Consider the following 15,524-nt stretch of genomic DNA (forward strand, 5'->3'; position numbering starts at 1 on the left):
TGAATGTAATGTTCTCAATTCTTGTAAACGACAATTTGCGGCCATAATGCAATCTTTGAACCGAAATATTTTTTTTTATTATAATTGTAATCGTGGTACGGTCTTAGGTCAAATAAAATATTGGTCTTGATTTAAATTTTAATAAAATCGACATATAAAGCTTAGTTCTTTTAGAAATGGGACAGTTACGAATGCCTGTATCTCAAAAACCATTCTTTTGAACCAAATACTTTCTATGAAGAAAATGAAGGTAATGTTATGATATTTCATGAAAAAATTTGAAAAAAAATATTTACCGTTTTTTGTTAAAGAAATTTCTACTTTATTCTTGGTATCTCCCATTGGCCGGCGCACACTTTTTTCAGTCATGGTATTGATCAGTTTCTCCAACTTATACTTCGTAAAATCTATATTTTAGGTGGCTTCACCCTCCTTCTTCAATTTCTGATAATTTTTGGTCCAATACTTCTCTGGAAACTGGAAACTGGAAGCATTTAAGTGGATACAGTTGTTTCGAAATGAACAAATTTGATTATTTTTGACCACATTTTTGAACGTTTTTTTTTCGGTACCGGTTTTACAGCTTAAGAGCTTTGGAACTATCAAAAAATGGTTGTTTGAGGTTGGATTTCTATGAGTCATCACTAGGCAACACTTTCAGCTTATCGGAGAAAATTGTTTTGGATATTTCAGCGGTCTACCCTTAGTTTTTCGTTTATTGAAAATTAAAAATGCTGGTATGAGACTTGACTTCCCTGATGATCCTTAACCGTTGTTGCCGATCATTTTCTTCACTACAATGCTTGATTTGAACTTTGTGGACATTATTGACAGTGTTTGCATACTTATCCACCACAAAAACTCAGTAATTCTTTGAATAATCAACGGTTTTGTCAGCTATCAATTTGATAATGACGAACTTTAAAGGAAACTGTGCAAAATTATTTTTTTCTTTTTCTCTTACATCGTACATATCTCAAAAACGCGTAAATTTTAAATTTTGAAAAAAATAGGTCGAATAGTACTTTTTACAGGCAACAAAATGCTGTCAAAATTTTTAATATCCAATAACTAGTTAACGAGCTATTAGCAAATGAAAGTGTCCCATTTCTAAAAGAACTAAGCTTTATAAGCAATCGATTGGTAAGCGAAAAAAATATTTGATAAAAAAAACAATTTTTAATGCTTCTTCAGAATACAATGTCTCCGAATCCCTTTCACATTTGAGATTAAGTGTGTTCAGGATCGCCTCTGATGGCATGGATCGATAGCATTAGATATTTCTTTGATTAAATTATAAAACCACACTCATTCAAACAACATTACAAATAGTGGACTGTTTTCGATTGCCTAGACTTTGAAAAACTTAGACATTCAAAAGTGCTTCTGACTAAAACTGACTCTGGCCTCTCTAGACCTCTGGCTATGGTCATACAGGACGTTGACACTGGCTTCAAGACAAGGGTCGCTGACTTTGTTACCGTCTCCGATGGTGGCTGGTTGAAAAAAGAGGCCGTGACTAAGGCTGACTCGAACCTTCGGAAAAACCTTTTCATTGCCGAGGAAAAGCCGATGAATTTGGGATGATTACTTTTGCTAATGCGCGCAGCATCGCAGCATTGCAAGTATTTCGATTTGAGTTTGAAGTATTTTAAGGAAATTTCGGAAAATTTATCAAATATCCGAAAGATTGCAAGAGCACAAAACAAATTGTGCAAGATGGGAGTCTTATCAACTTTTATATGCTTTATTTTATTGAACTTTTCGATAAAAAATTACTTGACTAATAGATTTTGTGCAATGATATAGTATGCAATTTTATTGCATACAAGCTTCGATGCAATTTATTTCATTTTATTAGTTTTTTGCATTATTTTTATTGTCCCCCCCTTGCATTGAACCAACTTCGAGTGACAAAAGAAGGATTTGAAATTTGTTCCGGCCTAATTCATTCTGTCGTAAGCGAAACTGGTAATTGAATATATATCACGAAATTTAAAATTCAGAAGTTAGTGGTCTTTAGTTAACAGAGCGGGAAAGGAAATCAATTTGCTAATTAAAAATTAGACTTTAAGACCTAAAGTTTGATTTTAAAAGATGACTCATTTTTTCTCATAATTCGAGTCACACTGTGAACATTACGTAATTCTTAAAAAAAAATTAATTCCTGTGATATATTTCGGCTCATTTTAGACCAACATACGCTTTTGGTGAAAACGGAACAATTTTTTAAACACACAACACGTGTCATTTTCGACCTTAGGTTAGAAACACCACTTCTGTACTTATTTTGCCTTTGTATGACCATAATCGTTCATCAAATCAACAAAGCCTTCGATCGATCAAAGGCTCTTGAAAAAGGAAATGCAAAGCATCCCACCCCCCCAATCGGGGGTCATCGTGTTTGTTTGTTTTTTTTCTATTCTAGATGTCGATAATTTCTCCTGAATGATATGCTTCATCGCGCTATGCTGTGGTGCTTTAAATGTCGACCAGGGGCTAGATCCTTTCAACAAAAATATCGAATCACCAGAAAAATCAGAATAAAACAATATTTAAATAAAATTTTCGATTTATTGTGTTTTGTGATTTAAGTGAACCAATAGTACTTATCAAATTAGAGATATGATCCAGCTGATGACCTTGACAGTTTCATTCCGAAGCATTTGTACCAAATACACACAGCAGCCAAGTGGAGAGACTTTGTCATTCGTGGAATTTGGGAAATATTGATTTTTGGATGGTTTTTTTTCTACCTCTGCTCCACAGCCGGCAAACTTTTATTTGGCTGTAAATTGTGAGCAAAACAAGCTGGCTGCCCGTAAAAGAAAAACAGCGGCAGCGTAAAGTTACGAGACCTGGTGGTAATCAAATGAACAGATTTTTTGAGATTTGCTTTGCACCAAGTCTCATTTATTTGAGTACGAGTCATCAAACCAAGTTTTATCATGAAAGATTTTATGTTAATCTAGACTTTTGTGTAAAATATTTGAAATCTAAGTTAAGTTTTACTTACTCGTTGATAAAAATTACATTTTTTGTTTTTGTTCGTTTTACCCAAGCTATATTGGGTTAATAATTAGGAATTGAATGTAAAAATGGAAACGATGGGAAACAACAGTTGCAAACCGTTTGAAAACATTAAACGAAAATATAATTTTTTTCGCGGTGGCTCCAGAGACTCCGTATCATAAAACATAACACGGTTGAAGCGCAAAACCGCATTAACCATTGATTCAATACTTAGAGAAAAAAATGAAATGAATTACAAACTAAAGTGGCGCTGTTAAAGTGGCTTCAGAGATGTGCAGCTTCCATTTCTGATAATTTTTCACTTGAATCCTACCCTTTGAAAAGGAGTAAACAAAATAAAAATAATTTATTTAATTTCATTTTAGGACATTTGTAAAATTTTGTTTCGATTATAATCCATGGTGGCTCCAGAGACTATTCTCTAACGAAAAGTTGTTCATAATTGTGCGATAACAAATTAGCACCTCAAAAATGGGAAAACGTCCATCAGAAAACGTGTTGAAAAACTAAACAGATAATGCTCTTTTGCTCTTTTCTGTAGCTTATCTCCTATCTGCTAGTAGTGTTCAATAAGTATAAGTATGTCTATAGTGGGATGCCTCAATCAGCCAACCATTCCGCTGCTATTGCCAAACATCATCAGTATTCCGAAGATGTGTTCAACGTTTCGTTAGCCACTCGGAACGGCATCAAAGGAGAGCAAATAATGTGTACACAAACAGAGCGTCCACTGCTGGGACGAAGAAACGAAACTCTTCCCGTGAAGCTATTGATTTTATCATCACGGTTTATTTTTTTAGTTCCAATTATTTGTTTGTAGGTACTGAAAAAAGATAATATAGATAGATATAGATAATATAGATAATATAGATAATATAGATGGCCCAAGACGTGTGGCCCACGATTCCCCACAAGCTATGATTTGCAAATTGGTTGCGTTTAAATGATTTTGTTGTTTCATCAAAAATTCATTTTCAACGTGGAAGAACATGACAAAACTCAAACCATTAGCGTATGAGCATATTTTTGTTATGAAGTTCAGGTTCTCCATCGATGCAATCAGCTAGTCCTTTTTAAATTTTGTAAGTATATTTTTTGAACTTTTTTTTGTTTGATAAATAAAAGAAGCATATCATGCGTATTTATGTCAACAACGTATAGAAAAATATGCCTGAGCGAAGTGATGACGATGACAGTTGGATTGAGATTTTTATCTCAACACACATCTGAGGTATTCAAAGTGGCCCACGTTTCCCCATGGCCCACGTTACCCCACTCTCCCCTACTATACATTTCAGCATTTGAGCTACGTGATGAAATAAGGAGGAAACTTACCATGTTCAAAGTTTTTTTTCTTCATTCAAATGCAAATACTTCATGGATACATATTTTGTTTGCCTAATGCCAGCAAAGCAATTAGCGGTTTTTTCATATAAAAATTGATGTATGAAGAATTTGTTTTTTTTTTCAAGATCACAAATAACTACCTGGTTTATGATTCACAAAGATTCTTTTAAAAAATCTGTAAGAATTACAAATCAATGATAGTTTGTTTATTCTCAAATAAAGTGTTCAACAAGCGCTATTTTTTTTTATTAGAGACGTTAAAAAAACCGCATCTATCTGACAAGAAATGTTCCTTAGTTACATAAAAATTTAATACTCGAATTAATTTATTGAAGTGCATTGTCATATAATACGTGTGTTAAAGAAATACTATAATAATATTAAAATAAAAAAAACAGTTTCATCATTTGAAAATCATATTTTGATTCGAATTTTTTAATTGAAATGAAATTGAAATAATGAGTTCAAATTAAAACAAAAATTTTAAATTTGAATTTTACATTCAAGATTAATAATTCGAATTTTTATTTCAAATTCAGATTCAATTTGTTTATAATTTTCAATCAGGATCAAAATATTTAGATGACTATTTCATTAATTAATTCAAACAGGGAAAGATCGCAGACCACAAATTTGATTGTAAATTTAATTTAAAATTTTAAAGTTTATAATTAAATCACAAATTACACAGTTAAACTGAAAATGATATATAAATGGGAATTTCAGTTTATTCTCAACGTTTTGTTTTATAAAAACTCCTTATTTTTGATTTTTTTTAGTCTTTTAAATATTTTTATTGTGGAGTTGTTTTTTTACGAAAAAATATTTACTGATAATTAAACATGTAATCTCCTGTACAGAAATTTGCTAAGAATTCTTGTTTTTTTCAAGGTGAATTGTTTGTCATTTTTATATAGCACTATTTTAAGTTTAAATTTCAAATAAAAATCGAGTTTGCAAGAATCAAATTAAAGCGCATAATATAAATCTTTTTTTCAAAATTGACTTATTTTCATGAATCGTTGAAATCTTTGAATTTGCTGGTAGATTTAGCTTATTTGATTTGAGCATTTTACAAGTTTTCTTTTAAGTTGAAGGCTTCTGTAAAAAAAACCTTTTTCAAATCAAGTCATCAAAACTCTCATTATCAAAGACTCTTGAGCAGATTCAAAGATTGTAAATTTAGCTTATCATTTTAAAGATTTTGGGATGTATTTTCAAAAGTTATGATTTAATACGAAAAATTATAAATAAAAACAAAAAAACATCATTCATTTTTGCGGCAAAATATACCTTTTCTACGTAGTGTCCGTTTTACCCGACCATTTTTGAAAAGTGTAATGTGAGCATGTTTGCTTATGAGAAATAGTTTCAGCACCTTGAGACTTCTACTGAAAAGCATTGTTAAAATGGATCGAAAATTTTCGCTTATTTGAAAGCAGTTTGATTGAAGCTTCTTCGTTTAATTAACTGTTACAATTCTGCTAAAAAGAACAGGTTATATAGATGCCTATGTAACTGTTCATGGAAGAAGTGAAAATTGATTCGAAAATTGCCAACATTATAATATCGGTTTTGGTAACAAAGATAACTTTCCACGATCTACTTAATCAGAAATATGGTCATGGTGGTTCAAAGTCAAGATTGTATTACTCTTTAAAAGGCGCTTACCTATTTATTGCAGGTGAAATAAAGGCATGCTCGTTTTTCGTTTTGGCAACATAAACACACGGTTTTTTGTCAATTTTTTATTTTAAGCTTTTATTTAAAATTAATCAAAATTATAGTGATACATTATGTTAGCCTTAAATTTATCAGTTTGGATTATTTATATTAGTTTTAAGTAGAGATTTACCGAATAGTGGTATTAGTTCATCCGGATGATGCATAACAAGATCTTTTTGATAAAGGGGTCTATCTGATTTTCAAAATATAACTGAATAACTGAATAACTGAAAAGACATCAGATGACTTGTCGCTTCTAGGGCGTTTATCACAAAAGAGACTGGGTTCTTGTAAAATCAGGGACAAAACATGTCGAAACAGTTTAGCAATTTGAAATTGCTTGTATAATCTTGAAGATTGAATTTTAGCAGGATTTCTTCAAAATAGTTGTTAAAAACAACGATGATCTTTAACCTTAAGCATACCATACTTTCTACCACACGTATTCATACGGTCGGGAAATTCAGGACAGTTTTTGAAAAAAAATGTAAAAAATGGCAAATCTGAACAAAACTTTGTCATTATTTTGAAACATAAAAGAGAAAAAAGAAAGAAAATTACTTGAAATTTAAAGTTTTTATTGAATCACAGCAGCAATGTTAAAATCGTATCTACATAAATCTAACAATCTATCTGATCAAATCTAACAATAGTTTTACAATAATTTTGAGTAGTTTAAAATAGCGATAAAAAGCGCTAGAATAAATCGTTTGATTTGGGTAACGTTCGATTTTGACAACACTAAATCTTCGATCGTGTTTTAAAAAACGTCTGTACCTATATTTTCCAAAATGACAATAAATTTGGATCGTGGGACCAATATGCGACTTAAATTTTTTATTCTAGATTGTTGTACACATAATCAGTAAAAAAAACCCGATTTAATACACTTAACAGTGGATTGTAGCCTTTCTTACAGTCTATAAATTATATTTGGATACACATGACACAAAGTAATAAATTAATGATAGATTTATAAATTCTGAGTAATGATTTAAGAATTTCGAACGTAGTAAATCCTAAATGAATTTAAGAAATTAAGATTCAAAATTTTTAATAGGACAAAAGTATTTTTAAATAATTATAATTTTCACTTAAATAATTACATAATTGTAAACTAATTGAAAATTTTTGAATGATTGAATTCTGGAATATCTTGTATTATCCCGTTTCTATGACATTATGATCTTATATCTATAAAATAGAAGAGCTCTAAAAATGAAGAGTATATATTTTCAAAAAAGATGCCTAACCATGTGTTTCAAATAATTCAACCTCTCAAGTAAAGGAAGCGAAAAAATTATAAAAAAAAGTAGATTTTCAACTGCTAGACTAAAATACGATGAATCAACGTAGTTTAGAGTAATCGATCGAATTAACTATAGATATTTAACATTTTGACAACTTTGAAATGTTAATATTTTCAATTCTGTCATTTTGTCAATTATGTCTATTTTATCATTTTTGTCTATTCTGATAGTTTTGTCAATTTTATCCATTTTGTCAATTTTGTCAATTTTGTCAATTTTATAAATTTGGTAAATTTTAAAAATTTTGAAAATTTTGTAAATTTTGTAAACTTTGTAAATTTTGTAAATTTTGTAAATTTTGCAAATTTTGTAAATTTTGTAAATTTTGTAAATTTTGTAAATTTTGTAAATTTTGTAAATTTTGTAAATTTTGTAAATTTTGTAAATTTTGTAAATTTTGTTAATTTTGTAAATTTTGTAAATTATGTAAATTTTGTGAATTTTATAAATTTTGTGAATTTTATAAATTTTGTAAATTTTGTAAATTTTGTAAATTTTGTAAATTTTGTAAATTTTGTAAATTTTGTAAATTTTGTAAATTTTGTAAATTTTGTAAATTTTGTAAATTTTGTAAATTTTGTAAAATTTGTAAATTTTGTAAATTTTGTAAATTTTGTAAATTTTGTAAAATTTGTAAATTTTGTTAATTTTGTAAATTTTTTAAATTTTGTCAATCTTGTCCATTTGGATAGTCTTGTCAATTTTGTGAATTTAGTCAATTTAGGCTATTTTGTCAATTAAGCCTAGGTAGTCAATTTAGAAAAATTAGTAAACTTAGTCAGTTTAGTCAATTTTGTCAATTGTCTAAATTTGGACAATTTTGTAATTTTGTCAAATTCGCAAATTGGTCTACATAGATTTTTTTTGCATTTTTTGTCGTATAGTTAATTTATTCAAGTTGGTCAACTGTTTCCAATTTTGTAAATTTTGAGAATTTAGTCGAAATGGTCGATTTGGACTTTTCTCAATTTAGTTATTTTTGTAAATTTGCGGCCAAATGTTAATGGCGTGCGGCCAAATGTTAACAAATCGAATTGTCAGCTGGGTGAAAAAGTACCGTTTGAAGACCTACATTTTAAACCTAATTACTTTCAACGCGATTTTCTCGAAACAGCTTTCGCCCTTTACAAAAATGAATCAACATAGAACTCAAAGTGTTTAGCATACCTATCAGGGGCATCCTTACTGGTATACGTTTAAGGGACAATTGGGTTGATCTAGTTACCAAAAATTGTAATGTTTGGCTTATAAAAAAAGCGATCCGTGATTCAAACAGCAATTTCACTGTTATCGAGCGCACATATAATATTTTAATGCATTTTGATGATTATTGATTTACATTTTACATTTCCGTCATTTTTGTCATTTCTGTCATTTATGTCAATTTTGTTAATTTTTCCAAAATTTTTTTTTTTTGGCAATTTTGTTTAATAATTTTTTTCAATTTTCTGTTTCATCAATATTGACAATATGTTTTATCAATTTTGTTTACTCAACACAGACACAGATTTTTCTGTTTCATCAATTTGACCTACAAGTTCTGCCAATTTGGTCAATTTTTTGCAATTATCTCAATTTTTCCAATTATGCCAATTTTTCTATTTTGTCAACTTTGTCGATTTATTTCAATTTTGTCAATTAGGTCAAATTGATGAAACAGAAAAAAAAACTGTCCAAATTGTCCATTTTGGCCACATTGACAAAATTGACAAAACTGAATTAACAAAATTGACAAAATTGATAAAAAATATTGTCAATATTGATGAAACAGAAATTTTGAAAAAAAAAACTGACAAAATTGACAAAACTGATAAAAATGACAGAAACGACAAAAATAACGAAAATGTAAAATGTAAATCAATAATCATCAAAATGTATTAAAATATTATGTGTGCGCTCGATAACAGTGAATTGCTGTGAATTGCGGATCACTTTTTATGCAAGCCAAACATAAAATTTCTTAATTACTAGCTCAACCCAATTGCCCTTTAAATGTATACTAGTAATAATGCCCCTGAAAGGTATGCTAAGAAATAGAAAAGAAAAGATTTCTATGTTGATTTATTTTAGCAAAGGGCGAAAGAGAAAATCGCGTTGAAAGTAATTAGGATTAAAATGTAGGTCTTTAAACGGTACTTTTTCACCCAGCTGACAATTCGATTTGTTAACATTTGGCCGCACGCCCTTTTGAAAAAATTGATACCACTGCTGCTCTCATGCTGGGTAGGGAAAAAAGAATCTTATTGGAAAAAAAATAATGTGATACTGGGATCAACTCATCAAGCAGTAGCAGGTGCTGTAAACGCCATGATTTAGGCAACAACAGTACGCAGCTTTTTGGCTTGCCTTCAGTTCATGTTGAAAAAAAAAACGCCATTTAAATATTATCAAAGATTACCATCTGTTAAAAGAGTTCAACTATTTTATAACGAATTTTTTAGATTTTCCCATAGTTTAACTACAAATTAGATTAAATTTTAGAGGTTTTCATCAAAATGAGAACAATCCAGAGTTTAAAAAAAATTAAACCGGTCTCTCGAAAATCAGGACAAATCCTGATAAATCAGGATACTTGGCACCTCTAAGCACAAGAGAAACAACAACAACAACTGAACAATTGTAATGCACGTCGGAGGTGCCAGGTGAACTGATTTTTCAGGACTTGTCCTGACTTTCAAGAGGTTCAAGGGTTTTAAGTAGTTTTCGCAAAGCCTAAATCAAGGCAAATATTTTACCCCAAGACAGCATCACGATTGGAATTGAAACAAAAAAGTTACCCAAGATGCTAAAGCGCTTACACTTTCTGCATTTGATTCCTTTTCCTGACTTCTGAACATGGATGCGCGCACATGGGTTCACACCTGGATTCGAGCACGTGCTCGAACTTGCACCCTACACTTTGAGTGCGGTGAGTTTAAATGGGTGCGTTTTAAACTTGCGTCCAAAAGTTGTGTGCAAGTAAGTGCAAAAACTTGCGTGCACTTCGCACCCAAGTTGTACCGTGAAGATTTTTGAAAAGGGCACATTTTTTGCCATATTTTCAAAATTTGTCAGGTTTGTAAAATTTATCAAGCTTATGAATGTTGTAATTTTAGTTTTTTTTTTTGTATTTCTTATCAATTTTGTCAACTATGCAAATTTGGTCCAAATTGTAATTTTTAAGATTTTAACAATTATGTCATTTTTGTAATAATAGGCTATTTTGAAATTTTTGAAAATTATGTCAGTTTTGTAAATTATTGATTGATTCTGTCAATTTCGCATATTTTGAAAACTTTTTCAGTTTTATGATTTATATTCATTTTATCTATCCAGTTTTGTCAATTTTGTAAATGTTATCATTTATGTCAATCCATTCAAAATTGGTCAATTTTTGTCAACTTTTCCCATATTTGCGAAATTTGTCAGGTTAGTTAAAACTTGATAAAAGTTTGTGAATGTTGTCTATTTTGTAATTTTTATCAATTTTGTCAATTATGTAAATTTGGTCCACTTTGTAATTTAAGAAAATTTAAACAATTATGTCATTTTTGTAGTAATTGACTATTTTGACATTTTTGTCCATTATGTCGGTTTTGTAAATTTGTTTTGAAAATCGTCTAGCGCTGGATTGCATCTGAATTTTTGAATTTAAATCTGAATTCTGAAACTCACTATTGGACCAGATTTTTTTAAATTAAGTTTAAAATCAGAAATACTATAAAGTCCAGGGAATTCAACATTTTGAAATTAGCGCGTCTGTACAAAAAATGTCGATAAAATTAAATTGGGTGAAACTTTTTGTTGATGAATTTTCGTTTGAACGCGAAATTACGCCTATTTAAAATAGGATTTTTTTATCTGGGTAGGGGTAATAGATAGCCAAGATTTTTTAAATAGGATTTGATTAGATGTTCCGAAGTTTCAAAAGCGTTTTTTTTTTCGAGCTAACTGATAGTTTCGCCTTTATGAAATGTTACGTTCGTTTGTTGCTAGATTCACGCTTTCTTCGACGTATCGAAGCCAGCCATCGCTGCAGAAAAATGCGGTGTTTAACCCTACAACCATCGGTTTAGTATGACAAGTTCGGGGTTATACCCCTTTTAAAACTCCGTATTATCGCGATATGGTTTTAGTGCTTCGGCTCTAAAATTTTTGAAACCGGTTCGGTTAACACTGAACTGGTACAGAAATTAAATATTTTACAAATTTTCAATCTCTCCTTCTCCATCTTCCCGCTCGTTTTGTCGTCATGAAGACGTCATGAGTGGGAGTGGAGTGCGCCCATCGTGTAGCGAGCGCGCCCATCGTGTATATGACGTCATATATACGATAATCTTGATTTTAGTGATTGCTGGTTGTGGCTAGCAAGCCTAATTGACACGTTTTTTGGAGTGATGATTTGATGATAATTACTATGAAAATTTATTTTTCAAACTATTTTGTTTTTTTTTCTTTCTTTTATACATTGAAGAGGGAAAAAAATCAAATTTTTTAAGACAAAAATCATTTTTATTGTACTTCCCAGTTTCGCAAAAACGTAGTGACAAAGTTTATAAAAAAATCACACCAATACATACAAATACACTGACATCGTCTGAACTCGTCGAGCTGATTCGATAGGTACCTATAAAGGTATATCTAAGACCCATAATTAAGGATCTCCCAAATCGACCGATAACTATACCTTTCTGTAAGAAAGGCAAAAAGTCGACTAAGGTTTTTTACGAAATGTTAGTAAATATCAAAAAATTTCATAAATTTTTATTTTACTCAAAAGTCGCGAGTTCGTTTTTACTCAAATCGACACAGGATGAAAACATGGGGAAGTTTGAAGTCAATCATTCTATTTTTAGCTCTCGTGAAAGTATAAATGGGTTTGTTGCTTAACATTTATTGATTTTTTCGAAAAATAAATGTATCCAAAAGTAACTGTTTTACAGAAAAATCATTTAAAATTACCATATGTATAAACACCAATCTATTTCTTCTTATTGGCCCAACCAACCGAAGCATTCCTCTGATAACCCTAGCTGGTTAATAGCATCATAAGTCCACATACCGATTCACACAGCTGTGGTTGAAAAGTTATTTTTCCCTTGCCCCGGTGCATTCATTTCACTTTCTTCATATTGTTTTTTTTTTACTTTGCGAAACGACTGAAAAGCCTATCACACAAAGAATTGGGAGGTGGGGGCGGTTGAATGCTTGGAACATCTACGCCACCACATATCTTTCTTTTTGCAAATGAACACACGTTATGTTTCAAGTGGTTGTTTGAGGAGGGCTAACAAGTTTTTTTTTATATTGTGGGATAGAAGTTTTCTTGTGGAAAAATTAGCAAATGGGCAGTGTGAAAAACTTCATCCGAATCTTACCTTATGTTACGCTTCGCGCTGTTCGGGTAATCCTTGTTTGCTTCAGATGTTTTTTCTACTTTTGTTTCAAAAACAGAATGGTTTAATTTGATCAACCGCAGACAATGAAATATTTAGTAGCAGTAGGCTTCGTGATTCACAAAAATTAGGTTAACACCACTGAGCTGGGACTGCGGAAAACTTGCAGCACTAATTTATTAACGCCTCTGCACGCTAGATGATGGATTGCGTGCGTGGTTTCAACTAGGTTGCTTCGATCACATCACTCGGGTAGCTTCTAAAACAATTTAAAAACGCATAATGACGATATCCTCTATTTGCATCTTGTCGAATGGATTTTAAACTATGAATTCCCCGTGTAATAAGCAATTTTCGTTTGTTTTGCACTTGTCAGCGAGCACTTTTCACTAACGCGATTATTGATTAATTTTTTTCTGCTGCCCTCTAGCCTTGTTATGTCGTCACTTAGCATATACTCACTGCTAAGGGGTGTATTGAGCGTCGTCACTATTTGAACCTTTTCTTTCCACTATGGTTGCCTTCTGGAGCCATAAACTATTATGTGGTTTCGGAAGAATGTGGCCAACAAACGACAAACGACAGTCCCTTACAAGAAGGCTATCTTTAGCTGACGAGAAAACACAGAAACTAATAAGTCCAGGCGGACGACACCGACATTCTACGGGAAGGTTGATCTAACTTTGACATTTTTGCCCACGGCTAGCATGTAAATGATATTCGAGCAATGTGGGTCCAATGCGCATGCTTCTTATCTGTCTATTGGAGGGACAACAATTGCCGTCAACAATTTATCCAAAGTAGGAATGCTCGAAAAACAGCTGAACACTATTAGGTATTTCGATATGGATAAAAGTTCACTGACCAATTTACCGTTTGAAGAATCGCACGTGTTTGAACCGAAACAAGCGCGTGCAGCTGTTTTCAGCTGTTCACCTACACACAATATTTGCGCTCAAACTGAGTGCAACAGTTCTAAGCCAAGCTTAAGTTTGGTATACTAGCTTACTACTGATGCGTTTTGAGCTATTCGCTTACATCGTTTTTGTTAATATCGTCTATCAAAGTTGGGCAGTTTCAGCATACTAAGAGCATCTGAATCAGTGGTTAAAACAGCCGGTTAAGATCAAAATTCCGACCAAAACAACCGCATTCGTGGTCCATTATACCATCCCGATTAGGAGAGCATATCAAAATAATAACTCAAACGTATCTCACCAAGATATTTACATCTGATTCAGTTATAATTATTTAAGTACTGAAAAATTTAGATGTTAAGTTTCTCCAATCTGAATTATATCTTATTCTGATTGACAGACTTGAATGGGGTTGAACTCATTTTCAATGATAAAGATTTTTTTCGGATTGTCCTAAAATAAAATGATTATATCTTATTTTGATATACGTGCAACTTTTTATGAAACACGGACATCGAAGTCAACGGCCCAAACCGTGCATTAATGAGTTTCGCTCAACAGATCCATAAAATTGAATCCAATTTTCGGGAAACCAAAAATGGAGCATGGTTTTAGCATATAATGTGGTTTATTGATATTCCACTAGAAATTTTTCTCGAAGCACTCATATCTTGATTAGTTATAATTTTGATAGGTTTTGCTCTGCCCGATATCAAACTATGCTATCTGAACGAGATATAATCTTGAAAGGAGCATATCTAAAATTGATATAATTTAGCTATGATCGCATACATTTTTTGATATAATTTGAGATATTTTAACATCCTACGATTACTGAAAAATAACTCATTTAGATAGGAAAAAATTAGTATCAAAATATCTCATCTTGATATAATTTAGTTTTTCCCTCCTGTTCGGGATGAGTTCCGACTCAACTTTTTTTAGAACTGGTATAAGGATTGCTCCAAAACTGATGAGAATTGGTTCCAATTTGACGCAGTTCTAAACCGTTTGACAGGTATACCATTATAATGGAACACGAGTGGGGTTGCCAAATTTTTCACTGGGTTGAATCAAATTTCGTTGATCCAATTCTTGTACAAATTTGGTTCCATTTGCTTGGTTAACTGGTTAGTGAGTTACGCAAAAGCATGTAAGAGCGTCCTTTAACCTTTCTATCTCTCCATTGGATGGAGGGGTGAGTACTTAACATTCATGCAAATATTTCTTGTTCTCAAATATCTTTTGATGCTTAATTTAATTTTAATTGCGCGATTAATTTTCAAGTAATGCTAAATTTGTAGGAAGCCCCTTTTCCCCATTTATATCTCCCCGCTGGAAGAAAGGAGGGGCCTCAATTTATCATACTATCATTTGCCGTATTCAAATACCTTCCCATGCCAGATTTGGTTCCATTTGCTCGATAAGTTCATGAGTTAAGTATAATAATTTTATGGAAGCTCCCCAACCCCTCTTTCCATCCTCCCTGATGGAAGAATGGAGGTGTCTCAAATAACCATAGAAACATTTCTTGTATTGAAATACCCTTACATACCAAATATGGTTTCATTTGCTTGATTAGTTCTCGAGTAATGAAAAAAATGTGAGACACCCCCTCCCCCCTACCCCCTTCTTATCTCCCTACAGGAGGAAAAGAGGGGTACTAAACCATCATAGAAACATTCCTCGCACCCAAATTTACTCCCATGCCAAATTTGGTTCCATTTGCACGATCAGTTCTCGAGTTATGTAGACTTATTACTTTTATTCGAGAGACCTGCTGCCCCCTTCTAGGGAGAGGGAGGGGTCTCAAACCA

At 31.8% G+C, this 15,524-nt stretch overlaps 1 protein-coding gene across 1 annotated transcript in view; it reads right to left on the bottom strand.

The window, feature by feature from the left end:
- The window catches only part of LOC129740922 (TBC1 domain family member 16), a 58,792-nt gene extending 45,290 nt beyond the window's left edge, over window positions 1-13,502 (bottom strand). The window contains exon 1 of the mRNA XM_055732568.1: window positions 12,773-13,502. The gene's annotated coding sequence lies outside the window, so the exon portion shown is untranslated. The remainder of the gene's footprint in view (window positions 1-12,772) is intronic.
- Window positions 13,503-15,524: the final 2,022 nt, after the last annotated feature.

Source organism: Uranotaenia lowii, chromosome 2 (assembly GCF_029784155.1).
Source record: "Uranotaenia lowii strain MFRU-FL chromosome 2, ASM2978415v1, whole genome shotgun sequence".
NCBI lineage: Eukaryota > Metazoa > Arthropoda > Insecta > Diptera > Culicidae > Uranotaenia > Uranotaenia lowii.